This window comes from Lathamus discolor, chromosome 1, assembly GCF_037157495.1.
Source record: "Lathamus discolor isolate bLatDis1 chromosome 1, bLatDis1.hap1, whole genome shotgun sequence".
Classification (NCBI taxonomy): Eukaryota; Metazoa; Chordata; class Aves; order Psittaciformes; family Psittacidae; genus Lathamus; species Lathamus discolor.
This window is the reverse complement of record NC_088884.1, coordinates 30301470-30316104: the sequence shown is the minus strand read 5'-3', so window position 1 is coordinate 30316104 and position 14635 is coordinate 30301470. Positions and strand designations below refer to the sequence as shown.

The window sequence follows — 14635 nt, the reverse complement described above, 5'->3', positions numbered from 1 at the left end:
TCCTGCTAAGGAAATACTGCCATGCTAAAGATTTACCTGTACCTCTTTACTTCTCCCCATCATTAAGAATTGGCCTGGTTCTGGTCACGGCTGCACAGAGAGCACACTAAATTAAGTCGTAAATAGCACTCCACAGGCTAGTACTGTGAAATGCCTACCACAAGGTTAAAACCAGTGAGCTCTCAATGCTTTTTGCTTTGTCTAGGAGAGAAAGCAAAAGGCAGCCCAGCCTACCATGCAACAGCTCCAGTCAGCCAGTCACCATGTGTACCCAGTTAGTTATCCTTCCCTCTTCACTACTTCTGCTGATAGTCCTTGCATTTTATGATACAAATTCATAATTTAAACAAAAAGCTTAGCTATGTCAAAAGCTCCTTTGTAAGAGCTAAGTATCCAGGATGAAATTAAATGGTAAGTCTCTGTCCTTATTAACTAACAGGCACCCAGCTAAAAGCAAAAGACACAGTTTTGAAGATACAATCAAAAAGCAATACAGAGGGTTTATGCCACTGATGGCCCTGTTATACCTGTTCAGTGAATCAGAAGAGATTACTTCAGTTTCCCAATCTTCTAGGCTGGCAGTCTAGCATCTTTCACAAGCACTACAGTCACACAAATTATTAAAAAGCTTTTCTCTGCACCATCAGTGTCATACATCCATTAGAGGCCACTCCAGGCTACAAAATATTTGTTGCAAAAAGTCTTCCTAGGCCATATGCTAGTGATAAATAAAAAAGGCTGAAAAAGATCATTTTGTAACAACAATCCTCAGTTTTCTTCTCATGTCTGTGTGGTAATCTCTTAAGTCAATCTGTTTACTCTCTGTATCAACTATAGCAATTTTTTTTTGTGTATGATTTGTTCATCTGTTGATGTGCTTCTTCGTATTTCTTGTCTAAATATCTAGAACATGGAAGACCTCCTTGTTCATTTTATGTAGGTCACAGATGGTCTACAACATTCCCAGCAGTCTTCAATTATAAAATTAGATCAACTTGGGTCATCATTTTCTCTATCTGTGCCTTTTAATAAATACTCCAGCTATCACCCCTCCTGTTTTTTTTTTTAAGCTCACTAGTAACCAATGTTTGAATTCTGAACCTTTCAGAAGCTACACGTGTTCTGTCTGTATATTCAGCTCCTCTTACTGGAATGTTCTAATGCATTCAATAAAAGTGTGGTGAATTTCCCACTTCTCATTTGTATTATATTTCAAGAAGCACATATGGAAGGTGAGCAGAAAGGAAAAAAATATATGTAAAAACATGCACACTGAAAGATCCCTTTCAACGTTTTATGTGAATTGCTATGGAGAGCTAGCACCATGTGCTGTTAAAAATGCCAGCATACACAAATTTACAGTAATATTCAGAAATATGTATTATTTAGAAAACAAACCACTAATTTGAGTGTTAAAAAACAAGAAATTTTGATACTGGGATTTATTTTTTTTATTTTTATGACCTCATATAGATTTTAAAGTTTCCCCATCACATGTTAATGCAACACACTTACAGATCAGCATCTGCTCATCTGAACTAGATCTGTCTTCAAATATTGCAATTTTCATTTCAGTTAAGCTATGCCCAAAATCCACTCTGCATATGCTAGGTCATATTTTGAAATTTTACCTCTAAAATGCTTCCTGAAATTTAAATAACTGAGTGGCCTTTTACTTTTTTGTAATTCTTCTATCAATTCCACTTTTAGAGGTTCACGCTGCCTCTTCATATTTCAAACAAAGGTGGAATATCCAACCTTTCTTGACATACTTAGCTTTCTCACATAGAAAAAAGATCACTCTCAGAGTGTTTCCTACATGACACTGAGCTGTTCTGCAGATGCTGTTATTGAAATACGGTTCAAAGATATATGGTTCACGCTGCAATTTCAAGGATGTAAAACGACAGATCATTACCACAGAATTCTGTAAAATAAGTTTCTACCAGAAAAACCTTGTCATTGAAAAGACAGGGCTTCAGCAGTTGCTCTCAGGAATAAGTAAAGAGCAATCCATCAAAACAAAAGATGGGAAGGCCAACCCCAGCTTGCCAGCCACTCAGGGCAGCCCTGGGCATGCTCTTCTCAGGTATACAGTGCAGCATAACTGGCCAACTTAATCCACAAGAGGAATGAGTAGGAAGGTGTATAAATCAATCATTTCCCCTATACTGCAAGCATTTTGACTAGGAATATGACATCCAAGAAGGGATATTTGATGGTGCATTTTTCTGTTTATTTTACAAGCAACTCAGTATAATTACCGAGAAAATGCCTTTTGGTCAGTATGAAGAATAACTACTGAGAAAACACTTTTTCAGTCCTTCAGGACAGAATACTTTAGATAAATGCATCGTAAATTTAAGGCATTCTTGACTCCCTGTCTAGTTGATGGAGCAAAATCAGTACAGCAGGACAAGCTACACTGTAACCTAATTTAGATATTTAAGCTTTTCATAAACAGAGTGGCTTTACATGCTCATGTCTACCTACATCAGGGCACATGGGATGTTCTCTGCATCTCTACTTCTCTCCATTAACCAGAAATGCACACTAAGTGACTAGCTCAGATATACTTTTACTCTGCAGACACTTACACACAGCAAGAAATCAATCTCATCCAAAATAATCACATTATTTTTTCCGCCATCCACCCTCCTTCATCACATGTGAGAAATTAAATCGTAAGGTGGTAAGGACAGAGACCTTGTGCAGCTCCTAATGCACCTTCAGATATTCAGCAATGTCTCTTCCAAAAACATATTTTTCTGAATCAAGCTTTTCCAAGTCTGAGCTGCTGTAGGATTTGTTTCAGCCTATTCTGACACTCTTCCTATATTAAATAAGCAATATTTCCAAGACTTACTAAGAATATAAACTTTGAATAAGTGAGATTTGCTCATACCCTGATAACAATTTTCCACACTGCTCCCCTTCCCCCCATTTTTTTCCAGTTTTCATTTCCATAGATGGGGAAGAGAGATTAAACCAATTCTTAACTATTCCTCATGTATCAGGAGGCATTCTGTTGTCAACAAGCTTTGTATTTTGAAATCCTCTCTTTCAAATTAACTGTAATGCAGCTGCTTCTTTTGTCCAAGATACTGTGGCAAGCCCCACTATCCCTATCAAATGGACACAGAAGGCAGCAGAGGGTCTTTGGGGGAGGAGGTATGTTAAATAGAAAGTCAGTAGTTAGAACAGACTGCAGCTGGCAGGGCAGAAACAGTACAAGTATTCACTGAAGTGATCCAACATATTCTTTAATGTACCATTTTGCTACCTTGTGCTCTAACATTGTACATGTACTTAGCCTCGGTACTTCCCAGCCTCATCAAAAACTGGAAGAGGTCCCTGGTACAGATACAATGCCACAGATTTATTTCACATGTGATACAGCAGAATCATCTGTATTGAAGTGACAAGTGGGGTGTAACTACCTAAAAAGAATATAACCTAGACAGGGAGATGTAAGAGCACATTAGGCAGGGAGCAGACAGGGACCATATCAGAACAAGTACAAGCAGCATATCAGTAAAGAGAACATAAAATTATAGCCAACTCTTTAACCAGTCTTCATGCTGTTACTGAAGTTGCAATTACCTTCATTACTGTATGTGCAGAGAAGAGACATATTTAATAAGTGAAGGCTTGCAAAATTAAGATCCTGACAGGATATCTGTGCCCTTACAACTCTGCTGAAGTTAAGGAGCAAGTAAAGCTATTTAAACTAAACAACAATGTTAGCAAAACGTAAAGCAGGTAAAATTGGCCTTGAGTAGTCTTAAACCTGTAACTAGACACTAGTTCTACCCGAGAGGGAAGTGAAGAAATAGGGATGCTCAATGTAACAATTTGACTACACAGGCTAGTTCGAGGTTTAAAATTGCGTCACTGAACCAGGTCCTGTACAAGTTCTCAATAAAGAGACAGTTCATTCCCCCAGGCAGGTTGCGATCCAAATTTTCAGAAACCAGCCAAATAATTTTTAAGGAAGAGACAGATAAAATTTATGAAGTACTAATAACATCACCTGGAGGCCCAACAGGTTCCTTCTAGTGTTACATCTTCCTAACCATATCATCTTAAACTAAGAGACTTGCAAGAGAATTAATGAACGCTACCCTAATTCTCTGATTTGCCTTATCTTAGTATTGTGTCCTAACTTATTTCTATGAATCTGGAGATTCTGGAATAGATTATGTGCATATACTAAATGGTTAAAGCAAACTGATTAAAAAACTTATCATACACAGGCCAGTTTTAGATATATGTGTTATCAAGAGAGGTTCTGCAGTATTTGCTTAATTAATCTTTGCTGTCTTAACAGATGAACCAGATGTACTATTATGTTCTTTGTTCTTCCCTAAAGAGGGGATGAGCCGATTATTTATCTCCAAACAATAGGAGTTCATGTACCACAGTGAAGATTTTTTTTTAATCTGGGAGGCAATCACTAACAAGCCTCAGCTGCAACTGCTTGATGTAAACACAGTGTGAATTTGTTCCTGGAGTACTGAGCGATGCTCCTTCCACTAAGTGCCTGAAACCAATTTCTAAACAATTATGTAAAGAAAGGGATGGAAAGGACAGAGTTTGGAAGGAGGGAAGAAACTGTTTCATCTTCCATGTATTCATATTTACTTCCTTTATACACTAACACGTTTTCATAGATAAGTTAAAATTTGAAGCTTCAAATACTGTTTACAAATAATGCACCAAGAGAACAGAAGCTGAAGAAACTGTTGGCTGATGCAACACATTCCCTATGTTATATAGCATGCAACCTAAGACATGTGAAGGGCTCAAAGGAATATATAACATTAAGATCACAGGGACACCAGAATTGTTTGTGAAAGTTACTAACACATTCAGCGAGCATATAAAAGTCTTCATCATTTTTGTAGGAAACTTGCACACCTACCTCAAAAACCGTATTTTTTATTTGACTGTATCTGAAAAGTACAAATTCAGTGTAAATCAATATTAGAAAGCCTTATCGTAGAGCTACTTACTGGCTTATTTGAGTCTGCAAATTCTTAGGGAGATGCTAATGAAATACAAACTAAGATAAATAGCAAGATAGTTTTTAAATGAGCTGTTTTTTCTAGATAAAAGGCAGAACAAATTTAGGAATTCCCTTTATCTTCCTGCTAAACTCAATTTCATCTGAAACCTTCTCTCCCTTCCTCCCTCTCAATAGCCTTTCCTTTGTCATAACCAAAATTTCTGCCAATAAAACTGGTTTTCAATAATTCACAACAATTTTTCTTCTTAAATGCATTAAGTTTCTAAGACACCGATTTAGTGCAAACCTGGGCACTATCATCAGAAGCTCTTTGCAGAAATAAGGTAAGTGTTCTACTTTAAATTACTGAAAAGAAAGAATTCAAGTAGAATAGAATTTGATTTAGAAAGCCTCCCAAGAGATTCTAAAGCTGTATTAAACATATACCCCCACAAAATGAAAACAAGATCATACTAGGTCAAACAACGCAACATAGCTCAAACATAACTATTTTTTCTAAAAGACGTTCTTTTTTCTTCAACTAGAACTAGAAGGAATCAAGCCTATTAGTTTCTTCACAATTTTAATTAGAAAGTACTACTTGAACTAAGAATACTTTAATTTTTATTCACAGCCATGCTGAGACTTAAAAAAAAAAACATACAGTCAGCTATTTGGTTAAAAGTAAGTAATGTTTTCTCCTTTCCTTTTGCTGAACAGCAGGCTCTCTCAAGCTGCCATAGTCAGTGCTAAAGTGCTAACTATGTCACCATGCTGTGCATCACATTAAGTTCCTATTTCAGCTCATGAATTTCTGCCAGATTAGTCCAGTGACCAGTAACAGAAAATGAGAAAATAAGAGTTATTTATTACCTCTTATCACCATCTTCCCAAACCTACTGAAAATCAAGAGTACTGATCAATAGATTACTGTACTTTCTAATCAATAGACAGATCCAGCAAAATTAAGCATGTCTGATGCATAGTTCACCTAGAAAGAATTAGGCATTAGGATTAAATACAACAGTAATAATATAAGCTTACAAAACATGCAGCTACAAGTTTCTGACTGCAAAGAAAGCCGTTCTAACAATTCAAACCCATCTTTTAAGTATTGGGTAACCACGAACTAACAGGACAAACAGGTACATTAGAACCCCATTTGGACAGTAAACCTGCAGGGGATATACAAATCATATATGAATGTTGTATATAACATAAGACTAAAAAATATTCTGTGGTGGCAAGATGTGTCTATGTATGGAAGAGGAGGGGAAGCTTATCAGAACCAGTAAAAAGAATGCAATAACTCCAGAGTCTAAGGTTTATATTTAATCATTCCTATCATAGAGAGGCTATGAAGCAAAAGTCTTCTGAGGGACTAGACAGAGGTATATCACAAACCTTAGTAGTTTTCATTAAAAATAAAAAGGATTAAAAAAGCTTTTAAGACCTTTTCCATCTATTTCAATTTATTTTTTTTGTAAAAATAAATACTTCCCCCTGCAAGAAATCATAATATAACCACTATGGGGATGACAACTCTCACGGCAAGACTGAATTAAGCTGTGCAATTTTATGTACTTTCCTCTGAAGCAAGAGGAGGACAAGGAAATGCAAACAATCATTTGCAGATTAAATCAACAGGACAGACATAGAGGCTGATGATATTTTCTCTTGTAATTTAAATTTAGAACTCAAGAAATCATAAAGATAGGGAAATCTCAGAATCACAGAATGGTTGAGGGTGGAAGGGACCACTGGAGGTCATCTAGTCCAATGTCCCTGCTCAAGCAGGGTCATCCAGAGCACATTACTTAGGATTGTGTCCAAACAGCTCCTGAGTATCTCCAGGGAAGGAGACTCCACAGCCTCTCTGAACAACTTAGTCTAACGCTCAGTCACTCTCACAGTAAACAAGTTCATCCTCATGTTCAGGTGTGTCCTGGGTTTACTAGGAGCCATTCTGCTCCTTCTTAGTAACTGGTGCAAGCTCTGCGTTTTGACTTCCAGCCTGGGCAGAGAGCTGATAACACTGATTGTTTTTAACTGTTGCTAAGTAATGTTTATTCTGGCCAAAGACTTTGTGAGTCTCATGCTCTGCTGGGGATGAGGGGAGGCCAGGAGGAAGCAGAGACAGGACACCTGACCCAAACTGATCAAAGAGGTATTCCATACCACAGCACGTCATGCCCGGAGAGGTAACTGGGAGTTACCCAGAAGGGCACGCTCTCTCTTCGGGGGTGTCGAACTCGTTCGGCGGTGGTATCGTATTCTCTTGTAATTTTCTCTTATCAATATTATCATTGGTGATAGTAGTAGTGATTTGTGTTATACCTTAGTTACTGGGCTGTGCTTATCTCAACCCATGGGAGTTACATTCTCTTGATTCTCCTCCCCATCCCTCTGGGAGCAGGGAGGGTCGGGGGGGGAGCGGGTGAGTGGATGAGCTGTGTGGATCGGTTTAAACCACGACAAGGTGGAACTTCCTGTGTCTTAGTTTATGCCCATTGCCTCTTGTCCTATTGCCTAGTACCACTAAGAAGGGAGGACGTCAAGAGGATGGGACCAGACTCAATACTTACATACACTGATCAGATCCCCCCTGCGCCTTCTCTTGTCCAGGCTGAGCAGGCCCCACTCCCACAGCTTTTCCTTGTATGAAAGATATTTTTCCTTGTATGAAAGATATAATGTTTGGTCATATCCCAGAAACAAAATTTAAGAAAAAAAATTACATACTCCTGCAACTCCAAGAGATACCAACTTTAACAATTATCTCACTTCTGAATGTCTGCTACTTTAATACCCAGTAATTCAACAGTGTAACAACATATAAAATAATTGTTCAAATATATCAACATTTTTGTATATGACTATTCAAACCTCTACCTAATCTTGAGGTACTGCTGCTCAGTACTGCCTAATGGGTGTATAAAGCAAAGTAAGACACTCTCCAAATTCAGATGCATGAAAAACTGTAATTAAGTCTTGAATCACTTGCAAAGTTTCTCATGAAATTCAAAACTTTTCTGTTAAATATTCGACCAGAAAACAAGAAATCTCACCACAATATAAACTTCAATCATGAAGTTTTGAACGTTAAGTTCATCTAAGAACAGGAGAGAAGCACATTCTACCAAGGGGTCATCCCATACACTTACGCAGCCAACATCTGCTATGAACTTATTTCAGGTAAAATTTTAACACTGACTCTACCTGGTTATCCAGAAGAAAGACAAGCACACCACTTCGGAACTTTCTCAGTAAAAGGGAAGCAAAGAAAAGTGGCTTCAGAGAAGAAAAAGCAGAATCAGCAGGAACTTTCATTTTTTCAGCATTTTCCTTGTTTTCAAAGAGACGAATGACCCACCCTGAAAAAATCTACTTATGACACAACCAGCGCAAGAGCATGTTCTGTATTTTTCACACACTCTAAATTAAAAATGGCTCTCACTCATCTCTGTTCTGCCTCTTAGGGCATAGCACAGCATAACACACATTTTCAAAAAGATCTTTTCCCTGGAAACTCTCCAGTGAAAAGTGAGCAGGTAGGCAAGTATTCTAGTTGTCTTAAATGCTCTAGTCAAGTCAGATGTAAAATGCTCTTATGAGCAGTCCCCACAGAAGCAAGGAAAGCTGGAAAACCATACAGGAACAGCTGATCTGGCAAAAATGAGTAATTCTCATTCTGCCAAGAGTTGTCAAGTGCAGATTGGAAAACTTAGTATTTCCAAACATTAACACAAACTGAGCTTGTAGAAGCAATTACAGTGTTTTACGTTTGGAAAAAACCCACCCTGTTGACAGCATTCCTCTTTATCACAGTTCCTACATCAAGAGGATCTAATATAATGCATTAACAGTTAGTTCTACAATTGTGGTGTGGGTATCTGGTGTCCAGAAAGGATATGCAATAATAAAAGCAAACCCTTCATCAAATAAGCAAATAATGGAACCGGACATCTTTTCAATCCTGCTATCAGAATTTTACCATAGCTGGCAAGTTACAAAAAGGGTAGCTTAAGTACCAAATTCTCATCTGAAAAAAATTAGATATAAAGCATATTTCTAACACAACAGGGACAAAGAAATCCTGCAAGTAAATTGCCACATACCGTTCCGGTTTACACATGTAACACTATTTTTTTCTTTATCTATCCATGTTAGGCAGACAAGAGCAGGACAAAAAGAAAAGAAACCTCTCAGATTTTTAAGCTCCATGAAAAGGCATTTCTTTTTTCTTTTTCCTCTTTAATTGAAGGAAATTACATTCCTCTGGCTCCCTCCAGCTGGAGGCATGTTATGTACATCAGTGGGTTTGTGTATTTCTAATAGACCCACTGTACATCAATACCAGCACTTAACACACTACTCTAAATTGCGTATCTGCAGGCTTATTCTAACTTCAGATAAAAAGCTCTTGCTCTGTGGCCAACAATTTGCCGTGCTGTTCACTGCTTTTCCAGACTGAAAAATTTTAAGTTGGTTAACCTTCATTCCAAGCTCTTACATATTTATAATTATATTAGTTTCAGGAATTTATGGTATTCTTAGGAAATTCAGATTCTTTTCTTAGATCCAGTCTCAAACAGGTAAGAAATCTCTAATAAATGAAATTTAGACTGAGGCGCAGAACACCCAATATGTCACCTTACACACACAGAGATAAACAGCCTTTGTAGAAATCCGTTTCCAAATGCACTATAGTTGGAAGTAAACTCTAACTATACAACTACCTAAAAATATCAGTGGAATATAATGAGCAACAGTAAAATCAAACCTGGTGCAAAATATAAATAGAAACCAAACTTTTCTAAGGTGATCTTACAGTCTTGTGCACTAGAGTGAAAATGCAAACAGAACTGAACTTACTGATCAGTTTAGCTACTTATTCGGCAATTTTCAGCTATTAGTATATTCTGAGAAGTTATCACACCTCTCTGCATAGATGTCTCTCCAAACATTCAGGGATGCATTAACAGGAGTAAAATCTGCAGAAGTATGCAAGGCAAAAGGTCTAATTCAATTTTTACATAATACAGATAACATTATAGCTCAAAACTACAAGTAGATCTAGTCAATTCTCTTTATGAAAAGTGTATTTCACAAGAAAGCTGAAGCAAGATAAAATGTCTAGAAAATGAAAAATGGTTTGGATTACTGAAGTGATTTGAAGAAGCAATTGAAAAATCATTTTGGTAGAGGAAAAAGTATTGGTTAATTTTGGCTTGTACACTATAACATAAGCTGTAATTATGACAATGAAAATATCTACTTGCTTATTGGTTGTGATATTAATTTAGCTTCCTTGTAGCCTTTAACATAAAAATGAGCTGGTCTAAATCAGTGCTGATAATTCTGGCACAATGTTTGGTGCATAAATTCACCCACGTCCTATACTAAGGCACATTTTTATGACGAGAATAATGTTATATTTCTGTCTGAATGTGGGAAACATAAAATGAAGCTCTCCTCTTATACATACCAGAACTGAGTAGACTTTAAGCACCTTTGCAAAATGCACTTGCGTAGGCATTATAAAGTTTCTTTGTATCCCTTTGTTTCGTAATAATTGCACTTGGACACAATGCACACTTCATATTCTGCACAGTAATTCCACAAAGACACATAAATCATACTCCTGGTTGTTCCCTAAGCCTGAAAATGCATTGACTGCTGTACGTAGGCAAGGAAACCCTATGATTTATCTGCTGTTGTAGGATGCATACTGCATACCCCAATGTTGCACTGTTTTTAACGTTGTGTGAGAGTATATCTGAAGTTTTCCACCATTAAAAATACATTATCTATTAAAATACTTCAGCCACATGCTTGACCTAGCCATACATCCAACCAAAACATCAACCGTGTGAATTCTGTCCCAGGCACAGGACTGACCAGTGATGGTGGCAATATCATCTTCAATCTGTTAAATTATTAAATTATAAGTCCATCTGAAGAAAGGACATTTAAAAATCTTGTCCTCTGAAACGGCTGCAGAAATCAATAGTGCTTTAAGCTCTGCTAGCTCTTGCTTTAAATACCAAGCAAATAATTTCAAACAACCAAATTTAGTGACATGTTACACTAACACAATGTATTAAAAAGCAGTAACATGACAAATTAGAACTACCAAGAAAACCAGTGAATGTTGTGGAGGAAAAGGAGTACTGAAAACTTATCAAGAAAACACAGACCTATATTCACATATATACTTACAACGGTAGCCTAAAATAACAATGAAAATCTTACTTTATCTTTCTCTCAATCAATCCTCACTAAATGAATTAAAATTTTACCTAAAAATAGCACAAAACCAAGAGAAATTTCAGCTTTTATGAGGATAACTGAAACAATTTTCATTTGCAGAAGTGGAAACTTGCATGTTTGGGTTTTTTCCATGGTGCTACTCCCCGGTACTGGTTAGTGAGAAAAACCAAAATGAATGAGCCCTATTCTTTCTCATGTAACCCAATTACAGCAAGAAGTTCCAGCAGGAAAAGCTTAGTCTCTTATCAATTGCAAAGACCACACTTCTGAAAGGAACACATTAACTTTTTGTTTGAAAAAAGTATGAGAACATTTTAAGGACTAATTAACATCAAAAGGCAAAAGTTAGATTAAGATTCAAATTTTGGGTTGAAATTCTATTCAGTAAAAATGAAAGATTTTCAATAAACCCTAGCATTAAACACAAAATTGAAATTTTGCTCCTTATTAGCATAAAAGTTTCATTTTTGAAAAGCTAATAACCAAAATTTTCATGTGAATAGAAATTATGCACAAGAAACAAGAAGCTAAGAAATATCAGCAACATGACAGAACTTGAAGCAGCTGCTACTCCTTCTTGAATCCTGACTGACATTGTTGATCAACTTTAAAGCTAAGACACACTATTTTCTGACAGTACATGGGGAGAATTAATAAGTATTTGGTTCATGTACAGCCTTTCAGTTTACAAATTAAAGCGAACTAAAAATTAATGTTGAATCAGTTAATAGGCCCAACATTTTATTTAAAACATTTTAAACTTCTGTACAATTCAAGAATGATTTCCATGATGTACACACAAACAAGCAAATAAAAGCTTATGGTATCTAGCAGTATTGATACTGCTAAGGATAATCCAGCTCCTAAATATTTATTTGAAAAATACATTTACAGAACAACTAGTGGCAAAAATCAGTGGAATGTAAGTTGGTTCAACCTATGAAATTTAATTTTATGCCTAGATAGCACTACTTCCAAAAACCTATTTTAAATTCTGCTGCATTTTGTTCGTTTACATTAGATTTTGAATGCAAAAATTGCTTTCATAATTAAAAATATTACAAATTCATTTATAGATCTTGGTTTTGTAAAAACAAATTTAATTTCAACTTCTTTGCCCTAACCTGGTTAAGGGATAATACAACCTTTTTCTTTTTTATAGCTTAATCTTTATATATTCAGAAAAATAAAGAATTCCATTTATTCTTTGATACCACTGCCATCTAGTGTACACTCTAAATTAGAATGAAGCATTTATATGAATTTTTTCATTCTGCAATTTAGTCTAAGAGGGAACTGCACTATAGTGTATACTATATAGTATAAACTATGTCTTTGGTACTTCTTAACTGTGCCTTGGAATAATGACATGTTCTCTCATCTGGATGCATGTAAAATATGCAGACAAACTAAATTACAAATACACTGTAAAACTGTTACATAATACATTCATGCCTTTTCAAGTCACGTTATGAGATGAATGGGTCAGGGGGAGACTTAAAACAAGTAGTACCTACATGGTGGATCACCAGTAGATTCGGAGAAGTGGTGAAACCAATCTGAACATTACTTGGACTGTATCTATCTTACCTTTTTCCCAATTTTAATATCAGTGTTATGTAACTTCATTTCTTACTGAACTAAACCTGGATCAATCATTGTTGATAATCTAACATCATCATTAGACAACTGCCTTCTGCCTCAGTATTCTGAGTTTCAGCTTCAACATTTTGTGTTTTAAATCAAAAATGCACTACATAGAGGAAAACACAAAGTCAGCATCCTGCAAGGCTGACTGACACCTTGACTGACAGATTTGATTGACAGACTTCACAGTACAGTAAATTAAAGAATCAATAAAACAGTCATAAAAAAAAAATGGGCTACATCTGACACTAGCCAGAAAAAAAAGTTAATAGATATAGCTGGCCAAATTTATGCATGTTTATGAACACCAAGATCCTTGTGTTCTTTGCACCTCAAAATTGCTATAAGTAGCTACAAGGTTGCAGCAATCACTCAAAGTCTAGTGGGGAACTGCCTGCTTCAACAATATTTGGTTTCCTTTCATATGACATTTGCCCATCAGAAATTTCATGTAGCTTTGAAATACTAGAAGAGTTAGGGTTGAAATAGAGTTAGGGTTCCTTCTGAACACACAGTGAATTCCTGAGGTGCTGTGAAATCACAGAAGAAAGGCAAGAAACAAATACAGGATGCATAAATGTGTCTAAACTTCATTTTTCAGACACTTCCTGAACACCTCTGAAGCTATTCCATTGACATCTCAAGGGGGGCAGACTCTAAGCTGAAAAACCACTTATCTAATTACAAAAAAGTAAATGCTTGTATTAGATTTTCCATGTTGATGTCTAATAAACGTCTCATGCCTCACATCATATAATAACCTTTAACTAAAGGAGCTTGAGAGAAATCATTATGTGAAGGTTTAAGTTGCCTACTGCATCTGTAAAGCACTTGGGTCCCCTCCACTATTAGTGAAGATATGCATCTACTGATGGTTAAATAAAGCACTACAATTCCGTAGCTTCTCTGCTGGCTGATTTTACAATATGTATATTTACTGTTGGTTATTCTACAAATTTGGGAGATTAATTCTGCCAAATATGTGTGTGAACACTGAACAGCAATGATTAAAGCAGTAACAAACTGTTTAGGTATCTTGACCATATGTGTCCCAGAACTTTACAGGAAAGTAGACATCAGATGCAAATAATCTTTTGTTAAATTTGAGACCTAGCAAGGTAAAGTAGAAAATATTTCTATAGGCAAAAGCTAAATACAACTGGAAAGCAGGAAAGAAATCGAGATCTTCTAAGGTAAACGTGAAAAGCCTAGGAATCAAGTCAACAACAGAAAACTATCTTTACTTATACAGAACAGGTATTTACACTTGACAAACCCAGAGCTCTAGAGAAAACTGGATTTACGCAATTCCATTCAACTCCACAGTTATGCTGCCATCTAGCGAAATTGGACACTGACTCTCCTCTACAAGAGCTGGTCCGAATGAAAACATCATCCCTAAAATACATATATGACAAAACTTTTCACCTGCAAATACCTTATTCCTCTCTCTGCTCCTTCTTCACCACTGTATTTCTGTAGCACGTGTTACAAGGTAACTAATTTTGGCTATAGGACAGTGAACGCTTACACACCTAATTGAAATACAAACAGACTAACAGACTTCAGTGAGAAGCCACAGAACTAATAAACATAGCCCAGGATCAAGAAAAAGTTATCTATTAGGTTTCTTCTTGAATTCATAGCTAGTATTACAGACAAATATCACTCTAAGCTTTCAGCTCTAAATAACTGCTGTGGCTGTTT

At 36.3% G+C, this 14635-nt stretch overlaps 1 protein-coding gene across 4 annotated transcripts in view; it reads right to left on the bottom strand.

Annotated features, from left to right (window-relative positions):
* ORC5 (origin recognition complex subunit 5) overlaps nt 1–14635 on the bottom strand; it is a 72967-nt gene that overhangs the window by 26182 nt on the left and 32150 nt on the right. The window contains exon 14 of one of the 4 annotated variants that reach the window (XR_010609909.1): nt 7594–7684. The exons of the other annotated variants lie outside the window; for them this stretch is intronic. The gene's annotated coding sequence lies outside the window, so the exon portion shown is untranslated. The remainder of the gene's footprint in view (nt 1–7593; nt 7685–14635) is intronic. 4 annotated transcript variants of the gene reach the window in all.